At 40.7% G+C, this 13,424-nt stretch overlaps 1 protein-coding gene across 4 annotated transcripts in view; it reads right to left on the bottom strand.

Moving 5' to 3' along the window:
- The window catches only part of TBL1XR1 (TBL1X/Y related 1), a 103,191-nt gene that overhangs the window by 18,337 nt on the left and 71,430 nt on the right, over nucleotides 1–13,424 (bottom strand). The window lies entirely within an intron of this gene.

The following is a 13,424-nucleotide window of genomic DNA, read 5'->3' as shown; positions in this document are numbered from 1 at the left end:
TCACAGGTTTTACAAAATAATCGAGCAAGCTTCATCCCATCTACATTACTGCTATGGAATACATTTTTTATAACATGGGGCTCTCTCTGCCTGGTTAACAAAGACCAAGACCGTGATTTCACATTGGCATCCTGGCAGGTTCTCACTTTTATGTTCTTATCTACTCCAGTTTTCAGGTTATGTTCTTATCTACTCCAGTTTTCAGGTACTCCTGCTCTAGTAAAAAGGTGCAGAACAGTACGAGCTACAACATGGTGTCTGTTCAAACAAGCCCAGCTAATCCCACTAAAGATTAGAAAACAGCCATGTCTTTTGGCTTTGCAAAAGGAATTCTTGACATTAGAAACAAACTTTAAACAGTCTATTTTTAGTAACATTTCCCTAGGCTTTCAATCAATGCTTCAAAAATATTGATGGGATATATATATACTTACACACACAGTTTTTTTCTTGATTTTAGTAATGGCCAATATTTAGCAAGACAAATCACGTATCGGACTATAAATACTTTTGATTATAAACTTGGAAAATATGAGGCAACAGCAGTCTTTAAGACATGAAGAGACAGAATACAGTAATTTTTCTAACTCAAAGTCTTGTTTTTGAGAACATTCTCATGATGTCTGAATGTTTGAAAACTCTGACCTTTCCAAGTAAACAAGTGAAAACATCAGCTTTCAGAACATGTTATGAAATAATGTCCACCTCCTGCTCCAATTATCTGTCCAGCACTTTCCATCAGCAAACCTTCCCAGGTTTTTACCCAGCTGACCACCACTGCTGCTTCTCCTATAGAACTGGAATCTGAGAAGGCAAAGTGACTTTCCTACTGCTATTTGACAAAGTTTTACCTGGGATCTGATGTATAAAAGTACTAGAGAATGGGTTTTCCTACATCATTCAAAATAAAAAGCTTTTGCTACATGGCTGCATGGTCAGACCACATCCCACTGCTGCTCCAGTGGGAAAATGGTGAATACAACAGAAAGTAACAACTACAAAGTTGTGATTGGCATTATAAGGCTGCCATGTGGATTCCCCCTGGGCATCTTTTCCTAGCAAAAACTCCCAAGGTAACAGGAGAAAACAACCATACTGTTTTTCTTATCATCCAACTCTGAGTTTTACCAGTCAGCTGCAACTCAGCTGGACAGTGGGAACAGTGCTCCAGGATTGACTTTCCTACAAGTCCCATCGTGCTGTAAAAACAAGACTCAAGCCCCTCATGATGAGTAGAGGCTGAAGGATGAACTCAGGTATGAAGAGGAGTTTATCTGCCTGAAACCACACATGGATATCCCCAAAACTGCCCCAGGCATGAAATCACCCAGCTCACAGCCATGCTGTGGGGGAGATGGCTTTAGTTTCTCAAGGAAAAAAATTAAATTGTAGTTCTACTTAAATCCTTTTCATTTCTAAAGGAAAAAGTTGCCCCAAGACAATTACTTCTAATTAGGTGCAACATGACTGGTACAGGGAGGTACTTGATACCAACCTTAGTCCACCTCTCCACAGCCCCAGCCACGCCTGGGGTACAAGACATCCCTGCCAAACTCCAATACATCTTTGAGGACTGTTTTACTGAGCAGAATGTAAAAGGAATGGCATTTTTAGCCATTTAATGCATTAGCAACCAATTCCACCATGTGCAGGACCAAACACTAATTTTATTCAGCTAAGTTTTGTTGCCATACGTGGAGCAAATTATCTTTCTTTAAGACTTTTTTACACAAAAATGCTGTAGGAAGAGGAACAATATTTTCCTTCAGAGAAGGTAATTAATTTTAAAGAGGCTCATAAAGAAGGTTTTTTTTACATTACATACACATACACAATTGGCAGTATTTTTTTCACAGGTCTGTCACAGAGTTTCAAAATCCTGCTGCATCACCAAAAACGATAGATCAAACCACAGAAATCTGATGAAACTGCTATTTGTCACACAGAGCGGTCCTGAATTATTTATATAAAGAGGGCTCCCCCCTCAAAGCAGAACTGTGGAGGTGCCACATCAATTCACCTGTTATGTAGCTGGGTAGCTGAAAGAAGAAAAAAAAAACCCAATGTTTTGCTTGTCTGTCAAAAGTGTTCTTCACCCTGCCTGAATCAAAGGAGCCTCAATTTTCCAAGGCTGGTTGCGAGTGTTTTCACAAGCAGCTCCTGCCCGGCCATCAGGAGGTGGCACTGCAGCACCAGCTGTGGCACCAAAAACACAGAAACAGCTCCAAGGAACGCATGGTTCGCCTGATGAGGGGCTTGAAACTGGAAATAGTGCAAAAGGTTTTACCAAAATACTGCTTTGTGCACGTTTTCAGTGCTCCTTTACATTTTGTCGGGAGGTCTTTTCTGTGTTTCCCCCACCCCAGGCTCTGTGGCTCGGGCAGAGCCTGGGGACAGCATCCCACAGCCAAGTGACACAAGAAATGTGAGAAGAATGAGCAGCAGCAAACCACCTTCCTTCCAACCCAAAGCAAAATGTCACTTTAAAAATACAGTAGAAGAGGACACACGCTGAATTAACACCAGGCTTACACTGCCAACCCTCATATTGTTTGTGACAAGGGACCCATGACTATACACATGTACCCTACATCCTAAAAAAATTACTTCATCAATGCTGGCTGATTCCCCCCCAGGTTCACTATTTCCACAAGCAATCAACTACTCATTTTGGACACTTTAATAGATATTAATATTGCTCTTCATTTTATATGCAGAAATTAAATCACCAAAGAGACACATAAAAATGAGACAAAAGTAAGTAGAAGTTAACATGCAATTCCTAGCAATCTTAGATTTGTAGCCTAATTTGCATAGGGACCATTAAAATATCTTAAAATATTTGCAGCTTTATGCCCCATTCCAAAAATGTGATGAGATCCTTAAGGCCCTTTATCTTCCTTGCCCTTAGAAACATTCCAGGTCTTCCTCAAATCATTCTGTGGAATTACATGGCAAAGAATGATGCACCCACATTGCTGTTTTAGATCCAATTCTGCTTTTAAAGGAAATCTCTCCCACTTGCCTCTACTTCTGTTTTGCACACTGGAGCAAGCACAGCACATGTGAAGTGGATTCCTCACTGGTAAAACCAGGATTAAATAAATAAATAAAATACCCTATAACAGGTAACAAAAGGATGGGCCTGAGAGCTTATGAATGATGCTCAAATTGCTCATGGGACCACACCAGGATCGATATTCCCTGCTCAAAAAAAACTCCATTTCAGCAGGCCTCTTCCCAGGATTAATTTCCCTTCCCAGAGGATGGGCCTGTAGTTTGTAACACCACTATTCAGAATCAGCACAACATCCAGATATCCCAGGTAATTTTTAAGTCTGCTATAGAAAGTCCCTAAAGTCCCAAAATTTATCAGGCATAACACACATCAGCCATAAAAGTCAACAGTCTATAGAGATGCCAGCCTTGAGATTTACTCAGTAACAGGTCAGGAGCAGACAAGACACACACACCTGTGCTTTAGACAAACTGACCCACTCAATGCATGCCAGGAATCACACAAAAATTCACTTGGAAGCTACTTTTTCCAAAGGAAAGGCAGTTTATTATCCCAGAGACAACACCAGCTCTGGCTTTGCTCCCAAGCTGTCAGAAGCATGGCTGTGTTTCTGTGCCTGCCCCAAGGGAGACAGGGCAGGTCTCACCCCAGCACCTCTGTCCCTTGAGGACCATTCACACACTTCATACCTGGGGGAAAATCTACAACTAAAATCCGTTAAAAAGGAGATTGAATTCTACTCTCAGCAACACCAGGTCTAATCAGTGCCCAACAGTGCAAACCTGGCTGTGCTTCTGACAAATCATTATTCCACCCCACATGTTTGTGCTAGCTTTGCACTCCTTTGTCCAGGTTCATGCCAAATGCTGGAGAACAGATGCCACCTGATATGGCTCCTGGCCTAATAGGTTTTTTTGGTTGTTTAGGGGATTTTTCCAGACAAACCTGAACTGGCAGAGAAGGTTTATACATCAGATTATTACTGGGTATCTCTTAATCACCATTTGATAATGTATACTGGAGTTACACTACAATTAGTGTTATTGTATCATCAAATAACAGCCTAAGAAAGTGGTATTTCTGCAGTTGTAGCTGGGCTCCAACAGATTCCCAACAGGTAGGATAACAGGAAAACCTGACATGCTGCTGTGAATAATAGTTCCCCAAAACCATACCAGTCATTAGTTTGCTACAAATATGATATGTTAAAGGGAGCAGCTAAGGCTCTGGGTAGCCCTGAAGAATGCTTAATGTTCAGACATAAACAGACTGCTACATTAATCCATGGAAAACAGAAGTCTGTCTGCAGAAACAATAAATCCCCTACAACAAAAATATTGCCATTGGAGCTTTTATTTTTCCTCTTTTGCAAGAAATCTAGACAAGTACTTTGCTAGCATATGCACACATAGATATTTTATCAATTGTTGCTTAAGATTATTTCTTGGTTTTAATGGCCATGATGATTAAAATAAAAAGAGCAAAGGGTGCTGTTTCAATACAGCCACTCAAACCTGGCAAACTCCTGGATATGTGAGGTTTCAGCAGATTTCATTCAGATACCAAAGCCAGCACAGGTCACAGAACTGGAGATTTAAACCACGAAACACCATTCCTTGTGGCTGCTGTTCTACTAAAGCTTTCTCCCAATGCTCTTCCCTGAGACACGGTGGGTCCATCCCCATTGGCTGAAGAAATTCCTAAGTTTACATCCAGAAGAGCTGTGCACAGCCTTTAGAAATGCTTTATAAAGGAAAACTCAGAAAATTAATTAATAGTTTCTTTCTATCAAGCATGCAGTCTACGACTCTTGTTGTACATCCTCTGCGTCAGAATTTATTAGACACCAATTTCAATCAAAATGAACATTTTGTCACACTGTAAAAAGGCAAAAAAGGTTGACTTTTCTTCAAGTGTACCCTTTCACATGTTTGCTTGAGCAATGGGGGCCAATATTGTATTGGACACAGTACAATTGAACCCTCAGAAAAGTTTTCCTACTATCTGATGATCTGCAGTTAGGAATTCTAACATTCTGAATGAAAAGAAAAACATTTTTTTTCAAGTTAAATGCCCAGATGTTTTCTGTAATATCTCAAAATAGTGTTCTCATTTTCTGCATTTTTACCTGTGCCTCTAAGTTGCTATTAGCTAAATGCCCTTTTGTTTTAGATTTAATAATATGTCAGATGTGCACTTGCACAAAAATTATCTGTAATTCTATCTCATTAACCTTCTTACTGATTTCTCATATCATCAGGCTTTGCTATTTTTCCTTCTAGTAATTTAAACCAAGAGATGCTTCTCATGTTCATTGTTTAACTAAACTGCTTTGCGCTCAACCTCAGGAATATAGCTTAATTCCTGAATACAAAAAAAAAAAAACAAACAAAACCACTTTTCCTTTCTTCATAATTGCCTTCCTTAGCTCAGGCAATAAATATTTGTATTCTGTACTTCAGCTTTAGTGACCTAATTTATGGCAACAGTCTCTGCCTTTCCATGCCAATTTGAGAGTATGAAGAATACGAGATGACAAAGCCAGTCTGAAATCTTCTGAAGAAAAAGAATTACAACCCTGAAAGGGAAGAGAAGGAAAAAAATAAAAACCAAACAAAACCCACAACAAAACACAAAATCACCCGGAACCTTGGCTAAAAGTAAGTTACTGTCTACTTATCTGAAAAATGCAGCCCAGTCCTGAGTACAGTTACAAAACATGCTGCAGATGAAGCCCATTTGTTGATTTTGCCTAGAGCAAAGTAGTATTTAATTACTGAACTCTGAATCTCCTCCCCAAAGTCCCATGCTGTGTGACCCAGGAGGCTGGAATTCCGGATGTGACAGCACAGACACAAGGACAGCATATCCAGTATTGTGTTTCCAGAGCTATGGCTACAGAGCTGCAAACTTCTGTGCTTTCTAGAGCTGAAAACACATCTTCCTGGACAGCTATAGGGCATCTTGCAGTGATTCTTGGCAGCCACATTTTGTAAATTCCTAGGCTGAGCAAAGATACAGGGATATTTCTGGTATTGACGCTTTAGTCAACATTTTAGGTTCTTAAACCTTCTTTTCTTTTTGTTATTACAATGCAACAGCAGAAGAAATTATGTTTGGGGAAGATTCTTCTTATTTCCTCTACAGGAACAGTAAAGACATATTGTTTATTAGTATTTTAAAGATTTTTCAACTCTCTGGGTAACAGTGAAAGTAGACACAGATGGACTAAAGGATCTCCAGAGGTCCCTTCCAATGCCAATTATTCTGTGATTCTGTGACACCTCTTTAAAGGCACAACTGTCCCGCATGACAATTACAACCTTGCTGAAATGGAGCTAGTCCTGATACAGCCTTCTGCAGATGCAAATACATTCCTTCATAACTTAAAAGCCAAACTCAGCTGCTCAGAATATGCAACAAAACCTCGAGCAGTAAATCCTGCATCGTTTTTGATTACTTCATGAAAGCCATCCCTCCCTGATTCCCCACAAGATCCCAAGCCCAAACATCTTGTTTTGGGAAGGATTTTTAATCACCGAGCTCAGGCTCCCTGATGGAGACAAACTGGGATTAAATGAAAACTGTCCAGACAGATTAAACCACCATTCTTTTTCAATACTTAAATAATTATCAGAATGCACCAGGAAATACAGCTAAACGTTATGGAATGCTCCTTGATCAATTGTCTAGTCCAGATCAAAGGCATTTTTAGAAAGGAAGAACCTGTGGTTTGATAGGATGACCTTCAGGGTTAGACTGTCCTACCCATAGGACAAGTTGGACAGATGACTATAGCAGCAAAACTGGAATGTGGCATTTGTAGAACTGATTAGAAAGTGATTGGTCCTGACTGATAACCAGAATCAGCACAATCACCTGAGGGAGCACTGGTGTAGGTTTGGCCAGTATGGATTACTTCAAGATGACCTGCAAGGTCCAAATTCTAGGCTCTGTGTGCTAAATATATCTCTGTAATGGAGAGGGAAGCACCAGACAAATGCTTGGCATTCCTCCAGGGAGAGACATCTGTCCATCTGTCCCTCAAAAAGGGAAAATCACCTTATTAGAGAGGCATCTCAGGAACAGCGGTAACATCAAACAAGCTCTGCAGCTTCCATTCCATTAGGCCATTAGAAAGATGTCCTTTTAGAGAGAGTTAGAGTCCTTCAGGAATACCTAATTCCAATAAAGACAGGCTTCTGCAATCAAACTTTTAGACCCTATCTCAAGAAGGCTTTGTGAAATTGTTCAATGGCTTTATAAGTGCTAAAATAGCTGCCTGCTAATGCTGCCTGGATCTAGACACAGAACAGCTGCTGGAATCAAGCCCAAGAAAGGTGAAAACTGGAAAAAGCCTTTTCTGCAACATTGTTTAAAATCTTCTATATGCTTTTTTGGCATGCACCTGGTTTTAAGTATGCAACTATATGGCTGCTGATCTCCTGTGCCGCATTAAAGCCTTTGCAAGAAATTAATTATGGATGAATGTGGGAGCACACCCATAAAACCTTGCTTGGATCAAACTGTAAAAAATTCTGAGAAAATAACAGATTGAGAAGAGCCCTTGAGTCAGCCAAAATGAGCCCCATCAAGGGCTTCTGCTGAGACTAAGGAGGGGAGGGGTAAGGTCCAAAAGTGCTTTTCTATTTGTGAACACCACCACTAAAAATAAACAACTCAACTCCTGTGGTTCAATGTTTTTGATCAAGAACCTGTAGAAATTAACAGCTAAATGGGGTTAAAAATCTCCATACCGTGCTAAGTTTCTGCTCTCACTTGGTTTATTCTCATTTTCACTGCTAGAAAACCCACTAAATAACATGGCCTGTAAGTCTGATCAGGAACATTCCATTTTTTCCAATATGTTCTTCCTGATGTTCCCACAATAGATCATTCAGGGCTCTAAGGGACTGTGTCAATTGAATTGAATGATGTGGTTGCCTGCTGGTACATAAATGCAAAAGCAAAGCTGAGGGGGTTTATTTTCAAAACAGGAGACATTGATCCTGTGACAATGTTCCATTACCCTGACTTTATTTCTATTAGAGACAGTGATTACATCTACATCAATTGCTTGAGCTGATGGATACTGGTGCACTAACAGTGACACAGTTTTTCACTAGGCTGCTGCTGGATGCTGATGGCTTACAAAACAAGACTCATTCTCCAGCTAATGCCACTTATTTCTCCATGGAAAACTGATGCTGTTTGGGCAGACTTTTGTAATTAGTCAGTTCTCAGCTGTCTGTGATTTTTGGGGGGAGTTTTGTGTGTTCTGTAAATCTTTTTGTAGAATGGTGATTAGTGATTGTATAGCCTGGCATGGATTCTATTTGTTATGATTGAAATATTTACATTGCTACCTGCTGGTAATAAAACAGCAGATGTAGTTCCCAGAAGCAGCTGTGGGAAGGTATTTCTGCACTCCTACAACAGCAGCCCTATCTTGTCTGGGTTTTTTTCATATGACTGTATGGGCTCCTCTTCCCTTTTCATGCAGTGTCACCCTTTTGCAGCTTCTGCCCACTGCCCTTGCTATCCTTCCCAAGCTGGTGATCCATCTTCCAGCTTTCATCTCTTCATCTGACATCCTATCTCAAGCCTGTGGCCACACATTTGCCGTGGTTTTCACCTACTCACCAAGCACTGCCCAGACATTCTCTGCACTCCTAAGCCCACCTCTCCATCTGCTCTTCAGAGCATTCATCTGTACCTCCTTCAGTCACTCCTTTTTCTATGCCCTTCTTTCATTACTTTTCCATTACAACACAAGTTGCTAACGTTTTGCACAAATAAATTCTGCTGGTTGGAAAAAAAAAAAATTTCAATTCATCATCAACAGCAGTGTTTTCTAGTCCAAGTAAACCCTGTTCATTTTATTTGTCCTTGTTTGTTTAGCCTGGTGCCCTGAGTCACGTCCTGAACAGCCTGCAGGAGAAAGGCCTTTGTCTGACGCACGTCAGTGAATTTACCAGCATGGGTTCCCTCACCCTTGATAAGGAAGTTTTTTTTAATGTTGCCATAACAACAAGAATTGGAGGTGATTCAGAGTGACACCTGCACAGAGTAACGGAGCACTGCTCTGAGCTCCCAGCACCTGGTCAGGTGCAGAAACTGGGACCAGAGCAGGTCTGCAGAGCCAGCCAGCACCTCCCCTCTGCCCCAGGCTGGTGCCCACAGCTCAGCACAGCATCTCAGCTGGGCACCTACCTACTCAAGTCCATTTCAGACTGCACATCTAGAATTTCTGCACAACCAACAGCAAAATAAAAATACTCCAAACTGTGCTTTGTGGTGTGACTGGGGACTTGCAAGGCTGAGCCTGCAGGGATCCGAGCAGCCCATGCCCAGCAGTTCTGAGAGCAGTGAATTCTGTCCAAGAGTCCAAGTTTGGAAACACTCATCAGTGGCCACTTTTTCTTGATGGTTCTCAAATAGGCTTTTTTTTTTTCAAAACACTGTATTTTTGGTGTTTATGAAGGTTGATATCATTACGTGGGTAACTAAATTAAATTTCTGCAGGTTTTCTGGGACTGGCTCCTCTTCCCTAGTGAACAACTAAATTAAAACTGAAGGCCAAACATGCATCAGTCTGGGCACAAACAGCTCCATGAAAACGACCTTTCCTAACAAAGGATCCACTCCCTCATTTACTCTGCCCCTCAGGATGAACCTGAACACTCTCATCTCACCTTTTAAGCACCTACAAAGTTATTTGGGTAGGTATTATTTTCAGTGTAAAAAGTTGACATAAATACTCCATAAATAATACTGACCACACAAATGGAGAAGAAGCATTTCCTGGAGTGGAAGGATGCTCTGTGTGTGTGTGAGCATCTTTCCTGCCCCCTACGTTATTTTAGAAAACATCAGGGATTATCAGGCACAGTACAGCTTCAGCAGTGTTGAGGATATAAACATACGAAAAAGACAGAGGCAGTAACGAGGTGCTCAGTGCACAGAACAGGTCTTGAAGAGGCTTTGATCCATTCTAAACGCAAATAAACCCAGCTTATTTCCCCATAGTTAAACCTAGGCTTTTATGCCTTTCCCATGAGAAAAGACGTTTTAGAATTATGTACTCTGGCAGAATCTAATTTGGGAATAAATAATTTTTCTGAAATTCCTTTGTGATGCATAAAAGCTGCCAATTCTTTTCCTGAGGCAGATGTCTTGTTGAACAGTAACAGCCCTGAGTCCCGGGTTTCTGAAAATTTAAGGATGAAACACAAAACCCCTGTGAGGGAATACCATAATGGGGTGAAAAAGGAAAAAAATCCAACCTAACAACCCCACAGGACATAGAGAAGATCCTTTAGTTACAATTTATTGAAATTTCAAGTCAAGAAAATATGAACTGTTAACAAGGAAAGATAATTTCCAGCTTTAGTGGCCATTAATCACAGAATCCGCTCAAGAGCAACTACATCAGAACTTGCTATTACTGAAGAGGAGGCCAGATTTCTTTGCCTATTTTTAAAATTGTGATGAAGAAAAAGAAGAGGGTGCCCTTTGGACAGGGAAAACAATTAATTAGTTATACTAACAATGCTGGGGTTTGCTGTGGATTTTTTAAAGACAAAAACCTTGAATACCTCTGACTTCTTAGGACAGGGTCAGTATTACTCATAAGTTGTGGATTAATGGCAAACAGATTGCTACTTGTGAACATTAATAGCAGAAATACACTGCACTTTAAACAAGCTTTTTTCCATTTACCCAGATATGAAACATGTTAAAAATCTAATGGAGTTTGCCAGCAGAATTTGGTATCGAAAATATAGGCTAACATTCATCATATTTAGTATTCAAACTTTTCCACAGCCATGAAACATATCCTAAAGCCTGGAATATATTAAATGTAAAATGACAAGTTCTTCTAGACCCAATATGTTCACCTCAAGAGATTTAAAGACATGTAACTCGCAACTGACTGCAGCATTATGCATGAATGGAGGTCTAAAGAAAGCTTAAGAAGTTTACCCTCAGATTAAAAACGCAACTCTTTGCTTTGCCCAAGCAGTTTCACATCCACCTCTGTTCAGTAAAGCAGCCTGAAATGAGCCTGCAGGAATCTGCAGGTAAACAACCATTATGAGTGTAGGATCTTGAAAAAAGTGGGAAACCTCCCCCCAGTTTTTGCCAAACCAAGAGTCCCAAATAACACGTTTCTTCAACTGGTCACATGAATACAAAACCAGAATACATGTGAACTTCTAAGAGCAATGTCTACTCCCACACTCCTGCACTATCCCTGCCCTACTGGCTGCTAATCTGCAGAAAAAAAAAGCCTCTTTTCCACATACCACTACACCAATGCCACCCACAACACCATCTTATTCTTTTAAATAAAACCAAAAGCAGCCCCAGTATGAAAAAGTGCAAACCACAGCTCTGAGTCTTTAAGAAGCCATCTTAGAACTACAGTACATTTTTGTTCAGGAATAATTCATCTGCAGTGTCTGAGGACAAATTACAGAAATCAGTTACCAGTGTAAACAACATCAGGTGCAAAAGGGCTGTACAAAACCATCTTCACCTGGGGGCTTTTTTTCAATAATTAAAGACCAATTAGCAGGCAAAAAATATTAAATCAGATGTTCCTCATTTAAAAAAAAAAGATGTGCTAATTAAAACAAATTTAATACTTACAAATTTATTTCAGAAAAAAGGCCTATGAAATGGATCAGAAAACCAACTACATTCACTTTGGCACCTCACAATTTAATTTCAAGTGAACTTTGAAGTTAGGCAGCTAAATTTTCCAGAAGCACCTAGATCACTTAGATGCCATATCAGAATTATTTCTAATGAAGAACAGGATGTGGAGTTCTTGCCTTTTGTGGCTACTTCCTACATCTCTCAAAAACCATAAAGAAATTAAGAAACTATGTCTGACAAACATTATTTTTGGTATTCAAAGAGGCAGAGCTCTTCTTATTTGATAAACTTAAATCAAATATTAGGGAAGGAGTACCCATTATCTAGCCCTGCCAGCTTCACTGGGCATGGCCACTCAGGAACACGAGAGACTGCAGCTGCAGACAGCCCTGATTCTCTGTCCTAGGCAGTGACACAGCATCGTCACCGTACTCATCCTATTTTCCATCTCAACCCAGAATATCAGCAATCTGAGACCAATGTAAAAATTCCCATCTCTTTTTCCATTGCTCTGCGTGTCAAGCTGCAATGCTGGTGTGGTCTATCATGAAGTGATAGAGGAATAAAGCAACAGCAACCCCAGCAACATCTCAGCAGCCGAGGCAGGAGGGAGGGAGGGAGGGAGGAGTGTGGTCCTGAGACAGCCTGGAAAAGGTGGCCCTCAGGTGGGGTAGGGGACACAGGGCTCTGTCATTAGGGCAGAGTGCTGCTTTACTTTTCCAAAATGAAAGGCTGGGCATTCCTAGGCCACCATTCTGTCATCATGGTCCCTTGAGGGCTCAGGAGGCAGTGAGGTGACAGCCAAGGGACAGAGGGGCAGGGCAGTGCCCCTCGGTCAGGTCCCACTGTGGGAGCGGACACTCAGCTCACAACACGAGACCCTGCTGGGCACACAGGCAGCTCTGACAAACACACACAGTTCCCCCAGGAACTCTGCAACACGGGACAGATTGTTTTCCAAGCCTGCAAGTATCTCTTCCCTTAATTTATACAATTTTCAGTTTCTGCTATAGGAACCACCCTCAATGCAGACATTCCATTTCTGCATCCCTACGTCCTACCCTGTACCATACCTCAAATCTGACTGGAGGTTTTCATGAGCAAAACCTGCACTGTCTAGGTATTAGTGTTGTGTATTTTGGCAGAGACATCTCCATTTGTATTAGCTATACCCAAAGTTCAATAAGAAGTTGTATTGATTTTTCCCTTCAAGCATATATATATTTTATGAAAAACTCACTCGTGCCTCCAAAAGTTGCCTAGACATTAAGCTGATCCCCCTTCTGCCTTCAGCATCTTTTTTTTCCCCTCAAAATGCAGCTCTACCAGGGGTCTTTTGACAGAATATAAAGAATAGCATGTATGCTGAAGTGATATGCCTATAATACATGGAAGAGGCACATGACACTGTCAGTGTCATCAGCCTCCTTAACCAGATTTTCCATACCCTGCAATATACTTTTTTTTTTTTTAAACTGGGAACAGTTCCAATATCTGAATCATCAAGACAAGTCTTTTCTTTCACAGAAAGCCTTGAAAAATAAAAACAAGCTTCCCTTCTTGCCTGTAGAAATTGGAATATTTTGCCTAACTCAAATTATCCCACACTAAGGACAACTTTGAATAAATGCCAAGTTCTGATACTTCATCAGTGCTTAAGTCTAAAGGCATATTTATACTACTGTAAAGGAAAAATTCCCAGAGGTTGGATGAGTGTGCCTGCCATAACACAGCCCCAGAC

Source organism: Lonchura striata, chromosome 9 (assembly GCF_050655825.1).
Source record: "Lonchura striata isolate lonStrDom1 chromosome 9, ASM5065582v1, whole genome shotgun sequence".
In the NCBI taxonomy this organism is placed as follows: Eukaryota; Metazoa; Chordata; class Aves; order Passeriformes; family Estrildidae; genus Lonchura; species Lonchura striata.
This window is presented reverse-complemented; position numbering and strand designations above follow the sequence as displayed.